The sequence below is a fragment of the Neovison vison genome, chromosome 8 (assembly GCF_020171115.1).
Source record: "Neovison vison isolate M4711 chromosome 8, ASM_NN_V1, whole genome shotgun sequence".
NCBI classification, from domain to species: Eukaryota; Metazoa; Chordata; class Mammalia; order Carnivora; family Mustelidae; genus Neogale; species Neogale vison.
In genome coordinates, this window is record NC_058098.1 from 71,145,876 (window position 1) to 71,157,141 (window position 11,266).

Consider the following 11,266-nt stretch of genomic DNA (forward strand, 5'->3'; position numbering starts at 1 on the left):
AATGAAGGGCTTGATCTCATGACACTGAGATCATGACCTGAGCCAAAATCCAGAGTTAGGTGCTTAACTGACTGAGCCAGCCAGGTGCTCCTGTCCTGTCATCTTTTTTTTTTTTTTTTTTAAGATTTTATTTATTTATTTGACAGAGATCACCAGTAGGCAGAGAGACTGGCAGAGAGAGAAGGAAGCAGGCTCCCCGTGGAGCAGAGAGCCCCATGCGGGGCTCAATCCCAGGACACTGGGATCATGACTTGAGCTGAAGGCAGAGGCTTTAACCCACTGAGCCACCCAGGCGCCCTATCTTTTTTTTTTTTTTTAAGGATTTTATTTATTTATTTGACAGAGATCACAAGTAGGCAGAGTCAGGCAGAAAGAGAGAGGTGGAAGCAGGCTACCCCATGAGCAGAGAGCCTGATGTGGGGCTCAATCCCAGGATCCCAAGATCATGACCTGAGCCAAAGGCAGAGGCTTTAACACACTGAGCCACCCATGCACCCTTGTCCTGTCATCTTTATGTCAGCATGATGCTCAAGGATTAATGAAGCCACTGATGCCTATCTGGTTACAAGGAGCTTGGAAATGAAGCCCAGAATCCTAGAGTGAGGAGTTGCCATGAGGCCACTAGGGACCACTCCTTGCCTCCTAATTCTCTTGTCCATCCAGAAATCTGTGTGTTCCTTGTCTAAACATCTCTGTGGGCCCTCTCTTTCCATTCCAAATCACTTCTTAATTTTTAAGTGTCTATTTCAACTTTTATTTAAAAATCTGACCCAGATTTTTTAATTCTGTAGGTAAGACAGATGTGTACTGATTTGTCCCAAGTGGATTTTGACATATTTTTAAAGACTGTATATATAGGCCAGTTTCAGACCGCCACAGCTGGTGGATACCGCAGGTTCCCTGGCAGCTCATCTCTCCTCTCTTGGGCTCTGAGATGATGGACCAGAAGACACTCTGCTCCTTCTTCTCCCCAAGTCCTGCCAGGAAGCCACATGCCCGCAGTCCCGAGCTGTCCCATCCTCGGACTGGCCTGACAGGCAGTAGCTGAGGAGAGCAGGGTTGAGGCGGCCAGCTGCTCCAAGAAGGCCCCGGCAGGGCAGGAGAACCCCAGCACATTGTCCTCCTCGCCGCTGAGCCCCTGGCAATTGGTCCACATCTAGAGGAACAAGGCTACCCTGCTCAGACTTGCCACATGCAGCATACCTGTGGGTTTCCCCAACAGTTGGAACATGTCACTGAGTGCAGAGTCAGGAAAACCATATTTCATAAAGCTAATGGGATTTGTTGCAGAGGAAAGAAAACATTGCACTGTTTATCTACCCGCATACCAAGTCTTTCTGTTGCCCCAGATGTGTTGTGTGCCCTAAGACAGATGAAGTTTGTCACCCTGGGACAGGATCCATCTGTTGGACCCATCTAAGCCCATGAGCTCTGCTTTAGGGTTCGAAGACCCATTCCACTGCTGCCAAGTTTAGAAAACATTTACAAAAGGCTAAGGACATAGATGGTTTCATTCATCCTGTTCACAGAGATTTATCTGGGTGGGCCAAGCAAGGTGTTCTTTTACTCAACATTGTCCTCATAGTCCAAGCACATCAGGCTAGTTCTCGTAGGAGAGAGGATGAGAGCAATTTACTGATGCAGTTGTGTCCTGGCTAAGTCAGAACTCCATTGGCCCCTGTCTTCTTGCTCTGGGGCTCTTACTCTCAGAAGAAAGGCAGTGCCATTCTTAGGAAGCCCCACTATGTGCTACAGGCTGTGTAAGCCCATCCCCCCATCCCCCGACCCCCCACCCTGCTGTCGCTGTGGGCGCGGGGAGGGGACAGAGGGTTCTTCGGATGTAGACATTTCTCTCAAACAAATGCACTGCTGTAGAAGGCTGGCAAGGAGCCCATCAACTGGAAGGATCTGTGACCCTGAGCTGGAGGACTGTCTCTGAGCAGTTTTCTAGAAGCTGCTATCAAAGTATTTGCCAAGAGGAGCAGCTTGATCCAGACAGAAGCACGAAAGGTTCTACCCTGGGACCATATGGCTGTCTTTGCAACACGTCTTTGGCCTAAAACCTGAGGTCACAGTGTATGGAAGAGAGTGGAGGTCAAATAGTCATGAGAGTTTTTCCATCACCTTTATGGTAAAGGGGAAAGGGGACAGAAGCACCTCTTTGGTACAGCCGGCTGCTACTTGTTTTTACCTGGCAGGTTAGACTTGAGGTTGTAAGGTGTCAGGTGTGTTTATCTAGAAAGCTTCCCCTTCCTTTGCCCTGGCTGACATTCCAGTTCTTGGCTTCCTGGGTCCTTGCCCCAGCCCTCGGACCCCTCCTTTAAGGATGCAGGAGAACAATTTGCAAGTGCCTAGAAATTTAGGGATGAAAATTCCTGAGGATTGAACCTCTGTGTGAGCCTTCACAGACAGTCAGAGGGAAGTGAACTGGGGCTTGTTTTTACAGTTATCCTCTGGGTGTTCCTAGGAGTGAACAGTGGAAGTTGAACTGGAAGAAAGAGAAAGGGAAATTATTTTATTTTATTTTTTTAAGTGTGGAAATGCTTTCCTCTGAGGTGTATCCTGAGTTGGAGTTTTTAACACAGCACAGACTGCCAAAAGCTGTTTTTTATGGACTGAAATCACATGGGGATTTTTTTTCCCTGCAACACTGGTGAATTTCGCTGTTTTAAAAATACTTATGCATATATATATATATATATATATCTCCTTTGTTAGGGAGACAATTTTTGTTAGGTCTGTACCTTCATCCGAGATCTTATTAGAGGTGCTGTTGATGTGTTAGCCAGGGAAAGAGTTAACCCTGAGTGAGTTTGGGAATAAAAGGTTGTTGGTTTCCAAAGGGGAAAAAAAACCAAAAAGACTGTATAAATACAGTGTAATTAATATAGAATAATTGAAAAGTTCAAGGGACACCTGGGTGGCTCAGGGGGTTAAACATCTATTTTTGGCTCATGTCATGGTCCAGGGTCCTGGGATCGAGTCCTGTATCAGATCAGGCTCCTTGCTCAGCGATGAGTCTGCTTCTACCTCTGCCTGCTGCTCCCCCTGCTTGCACTCTTTCTCTGACAAATAAAAAAATAAAATCTTAAAAAAAGAAAGAAAAATTCAGTAAAGCAAAAAAGAAGACAACAAAAACCACCTCAAATTCTATCCCATAGTGTTACTGTTGTTAATCATTTTTTCCTTCTTTTCTTTTTTTAAAGTAATCTGTGCACCCAACATGGGGCTCAAACTCATGATCCTGAGATCCAGAGTCACATGCTCTACCAACTGAACCAGCCAGGTGCCTCTGGTATTAATTATCTTAATGATTCCACTGCCCGGGTGACTGGCTCACTCTACCTCGCTATCTACACATATTTAATTTCACAAAGATGATGGGATATTTTACATTGTAGGTTGTCTAAAATTTTTCCAATTAAATCTCCCCCCAATATATCAATTGAAACATTTGTTGAGCACCTACTATGTGCCAAGAACAACTGTCCCAGGTACCTAGGACATGGAGCTTATCTAACTTTCATATCTGTATCTATACTTATATCTATCTATCTCTTGAATGTCATTTATTGACATTGTGCCCTTCCAAATGAAGTTTAAGCTGAATTTCACATTGGCAGGTCTTCCTGAATTTTTTAGGTTCCCCCTCTTCCCTTCCTTTGTCTTTTTTCATTACTTTTTCCTTCCCCATTAAAATATCAGTAAATGTGTGGTTTGGCTTCTCAATGAGACTACTAGTTCCTATTCAAATCCATTCTTCACCTCTTTTTCACTAGTAATTTGTTTTAAATTAACATTTTCTTGGCACGTACTGTGTTTCTAAATGTTTTAGAAAGGTTAATACTTTTAGTCCTCACAACAACCCTATAAAGTAGGTATTATTATCGTCTCCATTTTACAATTGATAAAATTGAGGCACAGAGGTTAGCTGCTTTGTGCAACTAACTAGCAAATTGCAGAGCTGGAATTTGAACCCACACAGTGGGGCTCCAGAGTCCAACCAACAAATAGAGTCCACAGGGCTTTGGGGTTAGTGGGTCAGGCAACAGCACAAACATGCAATTTTGAGTGAAACATTCATGATGGAGGATACAGCTCACCAAGGTAAATCTGTATTAATAGGATGTCACAAGAGGTGAATTTGTGATTGTAAAAGGCTTTCTGTTGTGTAGTTTGCTTTCTTCCCCGCAGAGAGGGAACAGTCTGTAAGGACTGTTTCTATATGTTTGTGAATGGACCAGGTAGGTTGCTTAAAGGGTTAAGAGCCAGCAGGGAGCAGAGTGATGCTAAGTAGGCTGAGCAGAGCAGAGGCAGAGAGGTCAACCTTGTTTTCTGGCTCCTAGCCTCTCCATCCTACCAGGCATTCTCTAAAACTGTATTCCTCATTCACCTCCTGTCCTGTCCTCCAGGACACTGGATTCCTTCCACATTTCAAAAAGACTTGCAAATCATCTCTCTTGTCATCTCGAAAGAAGTGTCCTGTTTCTTAGGCAAGGAGTTAGAGAAAGATGGTTAATTAAATTTTCAAGTAAGTAGGCAGTGGCTTCCTTTCTTTGCTGCAATGGAGGTTAGCATTGGTTCTTTTAAAAGAGCTTTGTAGAGACTCAGCAGATTCTGGGTATAGGTTGGATGCTTGCCTGACTTGGGACCGAACAAAGGGCCTGATTCCCACATTCTCCCTGCCTCTGTGCTGCTCCCACCTTCTTACTTATGGAGGAGCACAGTTTCTGCAGTATTCCTTCATCCAGCCACAGGACCTGCGTGGGGACAGGGTGGAGTCCCTGAGGTGGGTCACTCCCTGCCCTGGGAGATGGAAACCTCCTGAAATGAATGCCTCATGTTGGATATATTCCTTGGTTGATCATCACCAAGTCTATAATGGGGACTCTAGTGGTTCTAACTGTGTACACAAGAGAGAGGGAGCAAGGGAGATCCGGGGTGGGTCACAGGTTGCAGAAGGAGGTCCAGGAGAGGACTTGAACCCTGTGTGAGAAAAATGGCAGCCCCAGGGAGAGAAAGAACTGGGGAAAAGGCACTCTTGTTTTCTCTCTCTTACTAGCTCTGTGCTCCTGGACCCAGATCCATTATTCATTACTGAAACAAAACTCCAGAGAGTCAGCTTGTTCTGGTCGAGCAAAGACTGTTCAGTGGTCAAAGAGGTGATTAGGAGAAATCTCACATACTCAATGGAGCTGTGAGGGCTGCTAACCATGTTTTCTAACCTGGAGTCAAGACACATGGTCTGATCCAAATAATCCTGGAAATATGACTAAAAGGACTCTGCCAAAGAACTGAAGACCTGCAGTCAGGTCCACATACACAGAAATCATTCTCCTCATGCTGTGTCCAAAAGTGTCTCGGCAGGAGGAGATGGAGAGCAGGAAAGAGAAGGGCATGAGAAGTCACAGTCTTCATGGTCCTGGAGTGGATATTGTTGTTTTTGCTCATCCAGACTCTTTCCCCTTCTCAATCCTCTGGTTTGGGTGGGGCAGTTCCTATGCATCTCACCCCCAGTCCGACCCCATCCCCACCATAGGGATGGCGAGACCCAGCCTAGCCAAGCAGTGCACTCCATCCATTGGCCATGGCATTGGCTCAGGCAAATGAGACTTAAACCTGGGACTTTTGACATGTCCTTGTTCAAGTGTTTGAACACTTGTTTTCAGTTCTTTTGGGTATGTGCCTGTGAGCGGAATTGTTGGGTCATACATGAATTCTTTGTCCACTTTTTTGGAGAAATTGCCAGATTCTTTTTCCACAGCAGCTGAACACAAATCCCCTTTTTATTGTTTGCTGTGACTCATGGAGAGCTGAGATGCCAAGGCTGTGCCCTTTACTGTTCCCAGGGCCCTCAGGAGAATGGTCGTCACTAGTCTGGAATTATTCCTGGACTGGTGTGGTGACTCTGATGGTGCATACTGACACCCAGGAGCAATCACAGTGGAGGAGCCACATCCCATTGCCCCTACGACCACTGAGAACCCATGTTCCAGAACAGCCTCTCTCTCCAGCTGTTGGAAGAGGCACTTCTGGACCATGTCCCTCAGTCTGTTTATTCATACTTTCCTCCTGGCGGCCTCCCCCAGAGCAGTGCTGAAAGGTGGCAGGTTAATTTGGGCTGAATTTCAAGGAGGGCTGAGGCCATAGAATGGTCTGTCTCTCCACAGACCCAGACCTTTGGGTCCATCTATCATAAGGCATGGGAACGACGGCCCTGGTGACCGTGGAGAGTGTCAAGCCAGGGCCACAACACTTGGGCTTTATCTGCTGCCTGCCCACTATGTGACCTTAAGTAAGTCCCTTCCTCTCTCTGGGTCTCAGTTTCTCAGGTATCAAATGAGGGTGGATGATGATCGCACTGACTGTCTTTGGGCTGGGTGCCTCCCACCCCACCTTGCTCCCAAACTTCCCTTCTCTGAAACTTCCATAAAAGCTTAGGATTTCGCAGTTGGTCAGAGGCATGGCAATCATCCAAGCCACCCTCTCTGGCCCCTCGTCCCCACACTTTGTGTGTGCATGCTGGCTTTGACTGGCTGTCTGCAGGGGGCACTCATTAGCACCAGTGCCTTCCTGCAGCTGCCATTTGCAGAGTGTGATGATGTGTGCTCCCACAGCTGGCAGATGCCTGATGAGATATGCTCCCACAGGTGGCCCCTAGTGATGTTGGGACTCCGGAGGGCTCTGGGGGAGGTGGCTCCCTGTTTAAATGCTCAGCTCACAGCTGCCAAGTTCATCTGCATTGACAGCAGTGTGGCCGGGTGCCCCCATGTGCCCATTGCCAGGGACCTTGGAGAGCTGAGCAGCATTTGAGGTACATGTCTGTGTGTGTGTCTGTCTATGTACACGTGCAGACAGCTGTCCTGGAACCTGGCCTTTGCATACTAAGTATCCACCTGAGAATGCCTCTGTCTGATATTCTGTTACTCTAATCAAACATTCACTCTGTTTTATGACATATATATCTGACACACCCAAAATGCTGTAATAAAGTAAGGTGTATTGTTTCTATTGCTATTATTATTTTTATTACCCAAATCTTATAAATCCAACAGACATCACAATTTTCTAAGTGCAGTTTCTTTTCTTTTCTTTTTATCTATGAGACAGAGAGAAAGAGTAGTGGGAGAGAGCACGAGTAGGGAGGAGAGAGAGAAGCAGGCTCTCTGCTGAGCAGGGATTCTGATGAGGGCCTCAATCTCAGGACCCTGGGACCACGACCCATGCCGAAAGCCTGATGTCTGACCAACGGGGGCCACCCAGATACCCCTCTAATTGCAGTTTCATAATGATTCTCAACATCTAAATCTTTCTAAGTTTCCATATAGAAAATCTAAAGCTCTTGAACTGGTCTTTTGAACATGACATGATAGAAGCCAATGTTTGGATACCCTCTCTCTCTGTGGGAGAGGAGGCATGTGTGGTTTGGGGAATGTTCTATTCATGCCACAGACCCCCTGCTTTTCAGAGGGCCAATAAATTGTCTTATTGAAAAATGTTTCTTTTTTTTTGTGATCTCTGGGGCTCTATTAGCCCATCCCTTGGGTATCCTCTCAAGGTCTGGACATTACCAAGGCGACTGATGCAGTAAATGCCTTTGACCATGGGCAGCACCCAGAGGCCTTAGTAATGAAGGACGGAAGGGGGTGTACAAGACCATAGTGGAGAAGGTGGACACTGGAGCTCTTCTTTTAGTGCTACTGATGTTGACAAGGGGATTCAGGAGATGGATGAGGGAGGTGGAGGTAGGAGGATGAGTAAATGACCCCTAAGCAGTTTTTCACCCTGAGATCCCAGGCTCTGTGGTGAAAACTATTAATTAGGAGTGCATCCTCTGAAGATTTTGTGCCATGTGGCCCCACCTTGCCCAGGGAGGAGCTCTTGGGCTCTCCCCTAACCAGCCCTCCGCATCTGCCCAGCTAGGGCGGGGGTGTGTTTTTGCCCACATCAGGCGGCCTCTGAGGTAGGCATGCAGTGCCTATAGGAAGAACTCACTCCTGATGACTTGACTGTGAGTTGCAGTGTCAAGAGTGGGCACTCACGTAGGAGACCCCTGCCCCTACCATGCTCTTAACATCATCTTTAACCCTGTGGCCCCCAGGGACAGTGCCAACTAGTAGAGCAGGATAAAGGTGCAGAGATGGTAAGGCTGTGTGTGGTAGGGGTGCATATGGGACATCCATCCATCAGTCCAGTCTTTGACCCATGCAGGTTCCTTCTGGGATTCCTCCCCGCTCTCAATCCCTCAGGCCAGGGCTATGGACTGCCCAGGGCCAGTTGGATCTCTGCTGAGGGGAAAGGGCTAGCAGAACCCATGAGCCCCTTCCTTCTCATTTCTCCAGTGAGCCAGGAGGCTCAACCCAGGGGAGAACCCTCTGACCATGGTGCCCAGGAGCCTGTGTTGAGCTTTTGCCTAGGAAAATAGATAGCAGCCTCTGTGGTATAGCTTAAGAATTAGAGCAAGTTCCAGTGGCACCCTCAATATGTTTCTCTTGGCTGCCTGAAATCTCATCACTAGCAGTCCTCACCTTTGAGTTTTGATGATTTAAATGTTTATGGAAAGGGCAATGTCACACTTGGAGACCTGTCGCCCCCACATTTTTCCCATGCTAAAAGGGCCCTGGAGTGACACAACCCCCAACCCCACCCCTGGACTGGAGCAGGATCAGGGGAGAGGTACCTCAAGTGGGGCAGGTGTGTAGAAGACCAATATTCTTGACTTGCCTGTTTTGCTGTGAGCATCCCAGCAGTGCATGGAGGAGTGGACAGGAAAGGGAAAGGGGGAGACTTGTTGTGAATGGCTGCTGTGAATTTTAATTCAATTCAGTCTGGCTGGCTTAATGATTCAGTGTTGGGAAAACACGGTGCTCTCCTGGGAGGAGAGGTATTTGGTATAAATAGAAGGTATTATCATTGTGAGGCAACTGGGGGACATCATGTAGCTCAGTACAGCTCAGGGAAGCAGAGAGAGTCCCAGCTGTAGGCTGTAGGGCTGCAAGCGACATGCTGTTATTTGCTTGTCCCAAGAGGATGAGCTCTAGCTCTATTCAGGGCTCACCACCGATGTGGCCTAAGCAACTCCAGTGCCCTCTCTGGGCCCTCAGCCTCTTCACTGCTGGGTGCATTGGGTCATGTCCATTCTCAGGGAGCCCTTGGTAGGGTCCTAACCGTACCGGTGAACTGACGGTAACAAGGGCTTACTATCCTCCATTCAAAATCGGAGTGAGAGCTGTGCCTTCCCCAATACTGTGTTCTTTATTTTTAAATAGCTTTACTGAGCCATAATCATTATACCATACAATGTACACATTTAAATGATGATTCAGTGGTTTTTAGTATATTCACAGATAGGTAAAGCCGTGATCACAACTTTCGAACATCTTCATCACCCCAAAAAGAAACCTAGTACCCTTTAGGTATCCTCTGCCATCTTCCTAACAACACCCAAGAAGCAACTCTACTTTCTATCTCCCTAGATTTGCTTAATCTGGACTTTCCATATAAACAGCATCATTTAATAGTGGGCTCTCTTGTGACTGGCTGATGTCACTTTGAGTGATGTTTTCGGGGTTCATCCATCTTTTGATATGTAGTTTCTTTTTATGGCCAAATAACATTCTGTGGTATGGGTTTTCTGCATATTCTTTATTCATTGGACATTTGGTTTATTTGTACCTTTTGGCAATTATGAACAATTTTTTGAAGGACATGTTTTCATTTCTCTTGGGAATATATCTAGGTGTAAAATTGCTGGGTCATACAGTAACTCGGTGTTTGATCATTTGAGAATCCCCAAGTTCTTATTAATTATTAAACAATATAATATGCTATATAATATATAATATATTATATTATATATATATATTAAACAATATAATTATTAAACAACTTAGATTAATCATGGGCCTTTGAGGCAGTCACTTGACAAACACTTCCGTAACTCTTTCTGTGTTCCAGGCCCTGTTCTGGGAGCTGGAGGGAGCATTGTGAATGTAGGGCCATCTGCCATGCAGTTTTGCTGGGGTAAGAACTTTGGCTTTTACTCCACATGAAATGCAGAGAATTTGGAGGTTTGTTTTATCCCCCAAACGGTTTATCAAAGTATAATTTACAAGCAACAAACTGCGCACATATAGAGTGTGCAATTTCTTGAGTTCTTACATGTGCATGTATCTGTGAAAATACCACCAGAAAGATAGTGAACAGCATCCTTCTAAGTTTCCTCGTGTGCCCCTTAGTAACTCCCCCTCCTGGCCCTCCTTCTGTACCTACCTCCAGGAAATCACAGACAAAACTACAGATTAGTTGCATTTTCTTTTTCTGTTGTTTTATTTTATCATAAACTCTTTATCCAACATGGGGCTTAAACTCCTGACCTCGATATTAAGAGTTGCACCCTCTACTGACCTGAGCCAGCCAGGTACCCTTAGTTGCATTTTCTAGAATGAAACAGTATGTGCTCTTTCAGGTGTGTGGCTTCTTTTAACTTGGCATAATTATTTTTTTTAAAAGATTTTCTTTATTTATTTGACAGAGAGAGAGAGAGAGATCACAAGTAGGCAGAGAGTCAGCAGAGAGAGAGAGAGAAGCAGGCTCCCCACTGAGCAAAGAGCCCGACGCAGGGCTCGATCCCAGGACACTGAGATCATGACCCAAGCCGAAGGCAGCGGCTCAATCTACTGAGCCACCCAGGCACCCCTGGCATAATTATTTTGAGGCTTGTCTGTATTGTTGGTTGTATTGATAGTTCATTCCTTTTTATTGCTGAGTAGTGGTCCATTATATGTGGGTGTGACAATTTGTTTCTCCATTCCCCAGTTGATTGACATTTGGAGTGTTTCTAGTTTGGAATTACTACAAATAAAGCTCTGAGGAACACTTGTCTACAAGTCTTTGAAGGGACATATGCTTTGGTTTCTCGAGTAAATACCTAAGGCTGGGATGATGGGATCAGATGGTAGATGTGTGTTTAGCTTACAAGAAACTAACAGACTGTTTTCTAGTGTGATTGTACCATGTCCACTTCTGCCAGCAGTGTATGAGAGGTCCAGTTGTTTCACAGCCTTTCTAACCATGGGTATGGTCCCCCCTTCTTAATTTCAGCCATTATAGTTGTGTAGTGGTGTCACTCATCATGATTTTAATCTCCATTTCTCAATGACCTGTGATGCTGAGCATCTTTTCTTGTGTTTATTTGCCCTCTGTGCCTTCTTTGAAGAAGTGTCTGTCAAGTCTTTGCCAAGTTTTAAAAACATTGCATTGCTGA

General features: G+C 45.8%; 1 pseudogene; it reads left to right on the top strand.

Moving 5' to 3' along the window:
- The first annotated feature begins 934 nt into the window (after positions 1-934).
- Positions 935-1,914, top strand: LOC122915694 (annotated as a pseudogene).
- The last annotated feature ends 9,352 nt before the right edge of the window (positions 1,915-11,266 follow it).